Source organism: Dermacentor variabilis, chromosome 1, assembly GCF_050947875.1.
Source record: "Dermacentor variabilis isolate Ectoservices chromosome 1, ASM5094787v1, whole genome shotgun sequence".
NCBI lineage: Eukaryota > Metazoa > Arthropoda > Arachnida > Ixodida > Ixodidae > Dermacentor > Dermacentor variabilis.
In genome coordinates, this window is record NC_134568.1 from 230,225,915 (window position 1) to 230,238,640 (window position 12,726).

At 51.4% G+C, this 12,726-nt stretch overlaps 1 long non-coding RNA gene across 1 annotated transcript in view; it reads right to left on the reverse strand.

The window, feature by feature from the left end:
* Window positions 1-12,726, reverse strand: part of LOC142558485 (uncharacterized) — a 56,228-nt gene that overhangs the window by 34,581 nt on the left and 8,921 nt on the right. The gene's annotated exons all lie outside the window — the stretch shown is intronic.

The window sequence follows — 12,726 nt, forward strand, 5'->3', positions numbered from 1 at the left end:
CGGTGTTATTGAGGCAGGTGAGAGTGATTATACCTCCCCTTTGATTTTAGTTGAGGTACCGGGCAAGGAACCTCGTCCTTGCTTCGACTACCGCAGGCTTAATTCCATCACTAAGGATCAAATTTATCCGATCCCTAACATCGAGGAGCGCCTTGAGAAAGTTAGTAGCGCTCAGTTTATTTCCACCCTAGATCTTGTCAGGGGTTATTGGCAGGTTCCACTCACAGAAGAGGCTAGTAGGTATGCGGCGTTCATTTCACCAATGGGAACATTCCGTCCTAAAGTGTTGAGTTTTGGTTTGAAGAACGCGCCATACTGTTTTTCAAGCCTCATGGATAAAGTGTTGCGGGGACAGCAAGAATTCGCTTTACCGTATCTAGACGACGTAGCGATATTCTCCGCATCCTGGTCTGAGCATATGGCACACTTGCGGGCAGTGCTAACCCGCCTGCGCGAAGCGGGCTTGACAGTAAAGGCTCCTAAGTGCCAGTTAGCACAGGCCGAGGTTGTCTACCTCGGTCATGTGATTGGTCAGGGTCGTCGCCGCCCCTCTGAAATAAAAGTGGCCGCTGTGCGAGACTTTCCGCAACCGCGCACAAAGACCGATATTCGGTCGTTCTTAGGTGTCGCCGGCTACTATCAGAGGTACATCCCCAGGTACTCTGATATCGCGGCTCCCCTGACGGATGCTCTAAGAAAGACAGAGCCTCAAACAGTCGTCTGGGACGAGACAAAGGAAAGAGCTTTTAGCGCCCTAAAGAGTGCCCTAACAAGCCAGCCTGTGCTACGATCGCCAGACTATACAAAAGGGTTCGTTGTTCAGTGCGATGCTAGTGAGCGAGGCATGGGCGTTGTACTGTGCCAACGGGAAAAGGGAGAAGTAGAACACCCCGTCCTGTATGCTAGTCGTAAGCTGACCAGTCGTGAGCAGGCGTATAGCGCCACCGAGAAAGAGTGTGCATGTCTCGTGTGGGCCGTTCAGAAATTGTCATGCTATCTAGCCGGCTCGAGGTTTATCATTGAGACGGATCACTGCCCTCTCCAATGGCTGCAGACCATCTCTCCCAAAAATGGCCGCCTCCTGCGCTGGAGCCTCGCTTTGCAACAATATTCCTTTGAGGTGCGTTACAAAAAGGGGAGTCTCAACGGTAACGCCGATGGCTTAAGTCGAAGCCCCTAACGTAGGAATCAGCCTCAAAATTGTTTGTTACTGATGTTTTTCTTCCTGAGGCAGGATTGTTTAACATATTGCTTTTGTTTAGTGTTTCAAAGTGATGATATGCTTTCTAGTGCAATTTTCCAATTTGTGGACGCGTTCTGAGTGATGCTAGACTACTGTAAGGAACTAGGCAGTGGTATAAAAAGGGGAAAGAGCCTGGCAGGGCTTAGTGAGGGTTGTGCCGTGCTTGCTGACTGAGCGGTTGAGTTTCAGCGTAGTTCTAACGCTTGCCGGGAACGAGAACAAGAATGTGAACTCTCCCGAAGTCACTTTGCAGTGTCCTGTGCGAACCTGAACGAGAGAACGAGGCCTTCTCTGTGCGCTGCGCTCAAGAAACGTCGAGGGACGCCCGACTTCGGTTATGAGCATCATCGAGCGACATCCCTCCGGACAGCGGATGCAGTCCCCTGTCCATCGGGATCTCCTTCCCCCGGCGGGGCGGTCTGTTACGTTTCGCCTACGACGCGCGGTTTAGCCGGCGCGATTGCAACAAAGCGGCAGACATTTTGGCCCGTTCGGCGTCGCCGCTACGCTCCCCGCCAGGCGTTTCCAGGCGTTTCCAGGCGTTTCCAGGCATGTTCCGATGCCACGTGTCTTCATGTGCGTGTGTGAGTGTATGTGCCATTGTGCCCGACCAGAGGCGCTACGAGAGCCGAGGTTACCTTCTCCTCCCAGTCTTTGTGCCCGACCGGCGGCGCTACGACAGTGTGCATTGTACAATCACGTGCTCGTCTATTGAGGGGTTCCTTCTTGCCCTCAACGGCGAGAGTATAAAAACAGCTGCCCCCGGACGCCAAAAAGAGGGCTCCGATTTCTTCTGTTGAGTAAAGTGCTCTCCCGTCTCTCTACTTCGGTCAACCTGACCGCCAACTCTTTGCAATGTTAAAATAAACAAGTTGTTTTGTTGTTACCAGTCGACTCATGCTTTGCCGGGACCTTCGGATGCTTCCAGTTGTACCCCAGGCCGCCAGGCCAACGCTACCCTTGGGGCTTGCGACCCAGGTACAACCACGGGCGTCAGCGCCGAGTTCCCAACAAATCGTACCAGCGGGTACGACCACAACAACTCGTACCAGCGGTGCGATTCAAACACGTCACAGGGCTGGTCTGGTGCCCTCCCCTCTGTGCCCAGTCTGTGGAGAAGATGAAACAATAGAGCATTTTTTCTTATTCTGCCGCCGTTTCACTTCTTTAAGAAAAAATCTAGAATCAAGATTTACACAGCTTGGTTTGAGCTTTTCAATTATAAATATCCTTTCTCTAGGAGCTTCCTCTCTTGGACAGTGCCACAGGGATATTTGCTCAACCGTGGAGGATTTTATAATTGCTACAAAGAGATTGTCTTGAATTCTTAAACATTTTATTTTTGTTCATTTCCTCCAGTTAGCTTTACCATTTTCAGTTTTTAATAAAGATAGCCTAATTTCATCCAAATCTTGGCCAATCCCCCACAGTGGGTGTGCGCCATCGCATAAGGAATACCATACCATACCATACCATACGGCAGCTGTTACAACAGCAGCAGCGACTGTAATGGCAACGGATGCTACTACCTGAATTACCCAGAGATAGACCGTCATTTAGTCACCGATAACCGAAGAGGACGCTCGGCTAGCCGCGGCGGGAAGGGTGGCGTGGGAAAATCCCGATCCCGCTCTCGCAACCGGCCACAGCAGCCGAGAAGCACGTCGATGGCGCGCGGTGGTGCCGGTCCGGGCATCGCAGCTGTCGGCCACACCAATCAACAAAGTCAGCAGCAGCAGCCGTGGCAGCAGCAACAAGGTCACAGGAGCGCTGGGCAACAGGTGAGCTGGGCGGCTATCGCCGCTTCTCCCGGCGGCGGAGACGCTCCGGTGGGCCGCTCTGGCGGACCCGCCGTCGGAGGCGGCGGTGGGAACGAGCTCGAGCGAGCGATAGAGCGAGTACTATACGACAACGCCTAGAACCATTAGAATCGATGATTGCCGAGCTTAAACGCGAAAATGCGCTCCTTAGAGAGGAAAATTTCAAATTGAAAGGCGAGGCTCCACAACCGCAGCAACCACAGCAACGTCACACGACGATGCCGCCGTCCTCGGTTCCTCGAACACCGACTCCATCTCGGCCTGAGCCGGCCGGGTTAGACACGGATGACGAGGGTAGCTCGGTGGAGACGGCGGATGAACGGGATAATCATCCAGTTACCGCGAAAAGGATCGCACTAGATCCCGCAAGACCCGACACCAAACAGCGATGCGGCCGTTACGATAAATAAGAGAAACGAAGACAGCATCGAGAAGAGCCTCGAGGAACGTTTTGCAAAACAGACGGCACATATGAACGAAATGTTTAATAACGCGGTAGCTAAGCTCTCTGAGCAAATAACACCAATGCTCGCCGCGCACTTGGCGCGCATAGACGACATAGAAGCGAGGCTGCCGCCAGCTGCGGGTAGACCAATAAGAACGATGAGCAAGCCGTACTCTAGACAGCAACAACACAATCAGCCGCAGCAAAACACGCTCACAGACGTAGAGACGCAACCGCAGCAGCAACCAAGTCGCCTCGATGGCGACGGGTTAAATTAAACACAGGCATCATCATGGCTACACACGCAACGAACCACACTAACACTGGGAAACAACAATACACCATCTGGCAGTGGAACTGCCGGGGCTACAGGAGGAAGCGCGCTAATCTCCAGTAATTCATACGCAGCCGCGAGACGAAACCGGACGTGATCCTTTTACAGGAGACAAACCATCCGGTCAAATTAGCTGGCTACAAAGCCATAGATGCGACCGCGACGGACAACAGACAAAGAAGGAAACGGTCTACACGCCGCGTGGCAGATGGCGCGGGGCCGGGGGCGGTGGTGGCGCGCCAGCCGTCGCCCCCGCCCCGCCCGTTGCCGGTCGCCGCCGTGCTCGTTCGGCGTAACGTCACTGTAGCGCAGCGCGAACTTCCCTCCGTAAAGATACCTCACGTATTCGTAGAATTAATTCCTAAGAGTGGCCGCGGACTCTTCGTCCTTAACGTGTACAGTAAGCCCACGCTGCAGCACCGCTTCGGGGACCTGCACTGGGGCGCGAGCGCGGCTTCCGGCGGCGAGCCTCTACTTGTTGCGGGCGACTTTAATGCGCCCCACGGAGCCTGGGGCTACGTCCGAGAAACACCCAAAGGCAAACACCTTTGGGAAGACTCGCAAGACCAAAGGCTTGAACTGATCGCGAATCCCGCCGGTCCTATACGCAGAGGGAACAGCGTGAGTGTCGACACGCTACCAGACCTCGCGTTCGTTTCGAATGTAACCACAGCGCACTGGCAAAACACGCAAGAAGATTTAGGAAGTGACCACATGCTGATCGAGATGACGATAGACACGGGCCTGAGCGGTCGTGGGAATAACCCTGTAAGCAAAGGCCGTAAACTCAAACTTGTGAAGTGGGACACGTTCCGCAAGAAACGAGAAGAAGCGGGGCGAGGCGACGAGCCGATTACGGACATAGACGAGTGGACCGAGACGCTCAGACGGGATGTAGACGCGGCAACGAGCGAAGTTCCGCACGAGGCGAACCTCGAAATAATTGACAGCAGGCTGCTACACATGTGGGAAGCAAAGCGAGCACTTCTAAAGAGATGGAGATGTCAAAGACATAATAAGGCTTTGCACAAACGCATAGCACAATTAGACAGAGAGATTGAAGAACACGCACTCCAGGTATCCAGGGCACAGTGGGAAGACACGTGCAACGGCCTCGAGAGGCAGATGGCCGGGGCGAGAGTTTGGCGCCTCTTAATAATAATAATATTTGGGGTTTTACGTGCCAAAACCACTTTCTGATTATGAGGCACGCCGTAGTGGAGGACTCCGGAAATTTTGACCACCTGGGGTTCTTTAACGTGCACCTAAATCTAAGCACACGGGTGTTTTCGCATTTCGCCCCCATCGAAATGCGGCCGCCGTGGCCGGGATTCGATCCCGCGACCTCGTGCTCAGCAGCCCTACACCATAGCCACTGAGCAACCACGGCGGGTTTTGGCGCCTCTTTCGACACCTATTAGATCCGGAGGAGATAGGGCCGCTCGAGGCCACAAGACTCGTAGACTAGTAAGAGATTACAAAGGTGATAACTTCTTCGACGCAATATTAAAAAGGCCGAAAGCATCCAACATGCCGAATACGACGGCGTCGCAAACGAGAAATTGGACGCGGAATTTAGCGAAGCAAAAATTCGGATAGTCCTGTTCGAACTAAACACCCGATCGGCGCCCGGCCCGGACCGGGTTGCCAACAAGACTGTCCGTAACCTAGACGACGAGTCGATCTCCCGCCTCGCGACCTACGTCAACGAGTGCTGGCGAGGGGGCTCCCTTCCCGAAGCGTGGAAACGGGCCCGCGTTATCATGATTCCAAAACCCGGCAAGCAAGTTACGCTCGATAGTCTAAGACCGATTTCGCTTACGTCTTGCGTCGGCAAAGTCATGGAACACGCAGTTCACACCCGCGTGACCGACTTTCTCGAAGATCGTGACGCGTTCCCGCACACCATGCTAGGATTCCGCCGCAACCTCTCCTCACAGGACGTACTGCTTCAGCTTAAACACCACCCGATCGTAGACGACACTACCAGCTCCACTAAGGCAATCCTCGGCCTAGATATTAAAAAGGCCTTTGATAACGTTAAACACGAAGCAATCTTAAAACCAATTAGAACATTAGGACTTGGCCAAAGAACGTATAATTACGTTAGAGATTTCCTCGCGTGCAAGCGTGCATGCATCGTCGTTGGCGACGACGAATTGCCGGAATTTGAGACGGGTCCGTCCGGCACGCCGCAAGGATCCGCCATATCACCATTACTCTTTAATTTAGTTCTACTCGGTCTACCCAAGAAATTAACAGAAGTAGAAGGATTGCATCATAGTCTATACGCGGATGACATCACCCTCTGGGTTCCCGGGGGAGGATGTGACGGTCACGTCGAGCGAACACTACAGGCAGGAGTAGATGCGGTCCAGAATTACTTCCGTGGAACGGGCCTCGAGTGCTCGGCTACCAAGTCCGAACTGTTAATCTACAAACCCACAAGGAGAGGTCGTAAAACCCTGCGCGATGAAGAACGGGAATACTCCAAAATACGTATTATATTGGCAGATGGCACTCCCGTACCGCACGTAGACAAAATTAGAATCCTGGGGTTACACCTGCAGGCAAATGGCCATAACGGAGAGACGGTGCGAAGACTTCGCCGTTCGGTAGATGACCCGATCCGACTCTTGCGTCGCATCACGAATAGACGCAATGGTATGCGTGAAGACTGCGCGATCCGTCTCGTGCAGGCGTACGCGATAAGCCGCGTAACGTATGTTGCCCCCTACCTTAAGTGGATAGGGTACGAAAAAAACAAGGTCGAATACATGATACGAAAGGCTTTTAAGAGGGCGGTCGGCGTTCCACTCAACGCGAGCACCGACAAGTTTCTGGAGCTCGGGCTTCACAACTCACTTGACGAGTTAATCGAGGCGCACGACATTGCGCAGTACGACCGATTATCTAATTCAAAGACAGGTCGATGCATCCTCGAGGCACTCGGCATCGCGTACCACACTCAGCATGGAGAAAAGATGGTGGTTCAGGCCTCGGTCCGCGACCGCCTGATCATCCCGCCGCTTCCCAAAAACATGCACCCGACGCACCACGCCGCGAGACGCAACAAACGAGCAAGAGTCCTTCAGAAGAAGTTTGGCAACAGCAGCGAGGCGGTGTACGTAGACGCTGCGCGATATGAAGGAGAGAAAAGCGCACACGCGATCGCGGTTGTAGACCGCACGGGTAAGTGCCTCGCGAGCGCTACAGTGACCACGGGACACACGGAGGAGGCCGAAGAAGCCGCAATAGCCCTAGCACTGGCCACGGTGCCCAGCGCTGCGATCGTGATCAGCGACTCGCAGGCGGCAATCCGCGGCTTCGCGCGCGGTCGCGTCTCGCGGGAAGCGGTCCGCATACTCCAAATTTGTGACGACGGCGACTCGTCATCGCCCTCGCAACCCCAAAATTCTACAGTCTTCCTCCTCTGGACCCTGGCACACACCGATGTTCCGCTCGCGGGCAACGAGGCGGCCCACGCCACGGCTCGAGGTCTCACACGCCGAGCCGCCGCAAATTATGTGGCCACCGCCCCCGCCCCCGAGAGCCGGGCATCGGATCTGCCTGATCGGGACACTACAACAGAAACGCGGCAACAAGAAGCACAATGGGCGTGGGGCGATCGCCTGACCACGTTCAGAGACCTCACCCAACACTACAGACTCCAAAGACGCACATTCCCGCCACCACACAAGCCAACTTATCCAACTTGCTTGTCAAAGCTTGCACGCATTGCATGGTGACACGATTTCACGAGAGCAGACTCAAGACAAAGTTTAGCAATTGAACGTTTTACGGTTTTTGAATGCGCCGACGCATGATAGGTTGGTTTCGGCGGGGTTCCCAAGCACGGTTATCACAGCAGTGGCTGAAGCGATCTTGCAAAAAATCAAAGGTGCCATGGTCAAGAAACCGTGCGCACCAGAAAAACTAGCTGCGAAGCCGGAAGTGGTTCCGTATGTACATAGGATAGCCCACAATATGAAAAAGGTGGCAAACAGACACGGCGTCCCAGTCGTGTTTTCGGCTCCTCGAAAACAAGCTCAGCTCTGCGCCCGCGTCGCGAGCCAGGGTACGAGGAGCAACTGCACAAAAAAAAAAAAAAAGCATGGAAAGCAGTTTGTAAAGTTCTGCACCGGTGCGGTATATGAAATACCTTTGACCTGCGGGAAAACCTATGTGGGCCAAACGGGCAGATGCGTGAATGACCGTGCAGCTGAACATGTGCGGTCGCTGAAAAAAGGAGGTGCGCATCTTTCGCAACATTGCGCAACTTGCACTGCGTGTGACCGAGCGGCAGAACATTCGCCACGAAAACAATGCCAGTACTGCAAGAAGTGTGAACCACGGTTCGGAGAGATAAAGATTCTTGGCAGAAGCAGGGAAGCAAAGGCACGTGAGGTTTTGGAAGCATTTCATATAAAGAAAAGAGGAAAAAACTGTGTTAGTGATACTTCCGTGACCCTCTTCAAAAGCGAAATGTCCTATCTAGAACGGTTTGGCAGATGATGCATTATGGTCATTGTGCGCATGTCTGTGATTTTCCTTATATTTGCTGATTTTCGGTGAATAAAGATAGATGAAGTTGGCGCTTGTCCTGTGTCGTTCTCCCCACTTGTGATCGTCTTAGTTGGCGCTGTTCCTTCCTATTCAAGTATGCACCATCTAGCCCAAATGAATGTTGCCCTGAACCATTCGGTATGATTCTGCCTCACTTGATCGTCCCAGAGCCCCTTCACTTTTTTGAGACAGCTCCAAACGTTTGCTTTCAAGTTCAAGTTGCATTTTTCTTAAATCGCTATCTTTATCGCGCTCCTCTCTCTCTCTCTTTGTCCCGTTCTTCTCTCTCTCTGTCCCGTTTCTTTCTTCTTTTAGAAGTTCCAAACCCATTTCAATTTCTTCCTCACTGGCCTGTTCGGAAATTAGCTCCAATAATTCCGATTTCAGCATTTCCTTGCGTACATCTAGGCCCAGTTCCTCACCAACAATCAACAATTCGTCTCTCAGCAGTGTCCTTAACTCCATGATTGCTGCTTTACTGCCTTGGTCCTGCTCGCTAAACCTACCTAGGAAAACACAACCTAGCTAACAATCAACAATCTAGCTTCCCTACTATTCTAAACAGAACAACCACAAAATGAGGCCTAGAGAGTCAAAGCAAGAACCAAGCACTCACCGCACACACAGCACCACGTCGCAAAGTCCGTCTCACCGCTGTCAGCCTGTTGTCAGGATTGGGAGGTCAGTCCCACCGCTCGTAACTAGTTGTCAAGATTGGAGTCAGGCATGAATTAGATGGTAGCTGGCCCATGCCGTCGTCCAACTTATCCACGCTGAGGACGTTGTTGAAGGGAAGGACTGCTTCTCATCGAGAACGAGGAATATGGGTTTATTTACAGTATCTACATAAGGACGTTGCAGCTCATCAGTCTAGCATGACTGCGAGAGAAAGTACACTAAGCAGCCGCACAACAGCTGTTTATGAACACTCGGTCCTCCCTTGATCCCTAGGTGAGGGAAACGTTCGACCAGTTATTGTAGACGAGCCGCCTTTTTGCGGGAGGGCTTACACACACGCACTTCCCCACAGGTTCACGGTCCCCAACCGAGGTCAGATGGTCTTCGTGGAACAAGGTGACCCCATTCGTCAATTTTCTACGTCGTTTGTTCTTGATTGCGAAACGCAGCCGATCTGGCGTTTCACAATATCGGAAGCAATTGATAGTCTCTAAAGATTTAGCAAATTCTATCATTAATAGCACCTGACGATCGAAAAAAATGTCAACACCTTTCCGGCGGAAATGACGGCCTTTACTTTCTTGGGGGTGGTGAATTAGAATGTTTCCACTGTAAGCTTTGCCGTCTTTCAGGCTCGTAGAAGTGGCACCATGGTTCGTCTCCGATCACAATTAGAGACAAGAAATCGTCACCCTCATTCTCATACCGGATCGGATGAGTCAAGGCAGCGCCGAAGTTCTCCGTCTTCTGGCGGTGGTTCAAAATCTTGGGCATGCATTGCGCACACGAGAGGCGATAACCAAGATGTTCATAAATTATGGCGTGAACCGATCCTTGACTGATATTCACACGCTCTGCCAGTTCACCAATTCTTATCCTCCGTTCTTGCCTCATCAGCTCATCAAGCTTTGCAGTTTTGTTGGGGGTGATTGCACGGTAGTTTTGGCCATGTCTTGGATCGTCTTTGCAACTTTCACGTCCTTCTTTGAACCGTTTGCTTCCACGCGTCACAGTGGCCAATGAAATGCAATGTTCAACGTACACGGCAGCCATACGGCGACGTAATTTCTTTTTAGGAAACGCCTTCAGTTGTCAAAAGCTTCACCGCAACACGCTGCTCAACTTCTGGAGCGTGCATTTCGTCACGCAACCATGTTAAACCCAGTGTATCAGAGCATTAAAGAACATTTATCCTCACACATGCGTGTCACTTTTGTAAATGAGATGCCTGTGTGCTACACGCATGCCTCGCATATAATGGACCGAACCATTATTGCGCGGGGTGGGTAGGCTCACTTTCATTTGACTCGTGCTCGTACATTATAAATGCGAAGATACAATGGAATCTACAAATGCGAAGATATAGCTTGATAAAGGGCAAAAAGTGTCACTGGGAACAAAGTTCACTGCACGTACACACAAAACCTCGCAACAAGATATTTAAATATACGTAGAAGTCGCCAATAAATCTACGTATCTAAGAAAAAATCACTGTATATGATGCGCAAAACAAGGCAAATAAACATGTTGCTCAATCAGAGATTCACAGAATCCTAGATCCCGCCCCCATTCCATCCACTCCCCCGATGTATCGCGTGCTACGGAAGACGGCGCGTTTCCTTCCCGCTTCTTTCCTTTTCGCACACAAGACTGAGCCACCATTGTTGACAGTCGCACATGCAGCATGCGGCGCGCGGTCACTATGTTATCGCCCTTGGACTTTATACAGAATATGAGGGCGAAGACAGGAATGCGCCTGGAGTGTCCATACAATTGCTATGACAATAATATAATAAGAGTGTCCGGCAACTGAAGTGCCCCGTGGCCCATTACTTTCCGCAAAAGAAGTAACAAAATCGAACTTTCACCATGCGACAATTCGCTGCGCCGCAACATGCCTTTTTTTTTTCTTTTGTGGAGCGGGGGCACCGAAATAAAAAAAATTCAAAGTATCTTGGCCACAATCGAATGCCTACTTTGGGCACCTAATGTGGCTACCGAAGGAGGAATGAGGAGGAATGAACGTTTATTGTGAGAAACAGCGAGAAAGTGTTCTTTCTTCGCCTTATAGGTGGGCGGCTCTCTTATTCCAGAAAGCCGTTGGCTAATGCCGCAGCCCGGGCCCGGTCCACCAGACTTCGCTGATCTTCCAGGCTCTGTGCCTTTAACATTGCCTCCCACGTTTCTTCGATCGCTTGTAGTGGTTCTGAGGCATCATCGTGACTATTTTTCTCGCGGTGTGGGCACACCAACATCATGTGTTGGAGGGTGTCTGGTACATCACAATATCAGCATAGGTATTATAATTTGGTGGGGTGTGTGCGGTGCATAATAATTCCATGGACATATCGAAGGAAACGTAACACTCTTGGTCCACCGAAAACCTTACGCATACTGCTCGGTATCCTGCACCGGCAAGACAAGACTTTCCGGAGAGGTTGCGCTCCAGCGAACACGGTGCAATCCGTCGAGTCCCCACAGTGATGGCGGGTAGCGACCATTGTTTCTTTTTCTCGTCTGCTAGCCAGAAAGCGTCCGAAACTCTGCCAGGCGAAAATCCACTCAGCCAGAGAAAACCGAACGCTCACCAAAGTGCGCCCTGCGGTGGTCGGGGCAACACGAGGAAAACGCATGCGCTCTCGTTGGCTCTGACAGCCCGTGGGTAGGGTAGCTAGAACAAAAAAAATATTGAAGAGGCTCTATGTGTACTCGCGAATAAAAGTCAACGTAGAAAAAATAAATAAGAACATAGTTACCCTTGCTTGCTTTATTGTCTTCACATAAATGCTCTGGCGTAGGTAAAAAGAATGTTAATTTTTTGTGACATGACAGCGCAAATGAACCACCGCAGCGCTTCGTCTCATCGGACCTCGCTGCGTGCTTTGGCAACTTGTCTGATAGTGTGTTGATTTGGCTTGTCTCGTTGCATGTTCTGATGTACGACTTTAGAAAAGTCAATCACCTTTGGCGCCAAATGTTTATAACAACAATAAACCCCCAAAGTTCCGCAATTGAAAATCTAAAGCACAACTTTGGAAATTCCAATACACCTTTCACATCAAAAATTTACGAGAACTTTAGACCCATAAAGTTTCGTAATTGACACTCATGCGCTCCGTAGGTTCTGTGGACTCCGGGAGATGCCGCGGCGACCCATTTCGCCATCAAAACGCCCTTGAAACTTTGTGCTCGGATGGAACTGCTTGCGTTATGTGACTTTCGGTGCATGAACGTTGCCGTGAAATCCACCCAGGTAGCACACAAAGTCTTGAAAACGTCGTATTAAGGGATTCAACGTCTGAAACGGATTTTTGACCAAAATCGACGCATCAAAGACGTTCCAAACAACATAGCTTAAAAACGAGGGGTGAATACGTTTTGATAACGTTTGAAGCCAGACAGCTTAAAAACGAGGGGCTAATACGTTTTGCAAACGACTCAAAACGCCACCGCCATGCTACGGCGCGTACGTCAGCCTCTTTAGCGGCTTCTACAATATTCAACAACCCATCAACGCGATCCAACCTTGCGCAAGGTGGCGATACCGTCGTCAAATCATGTGACCAAGGTGGCCACGTGATTCGTGATGCCGGGCATAGTCGCGTCGTCATGGCGTCGTCGCGTCACCGCACTCGCATTG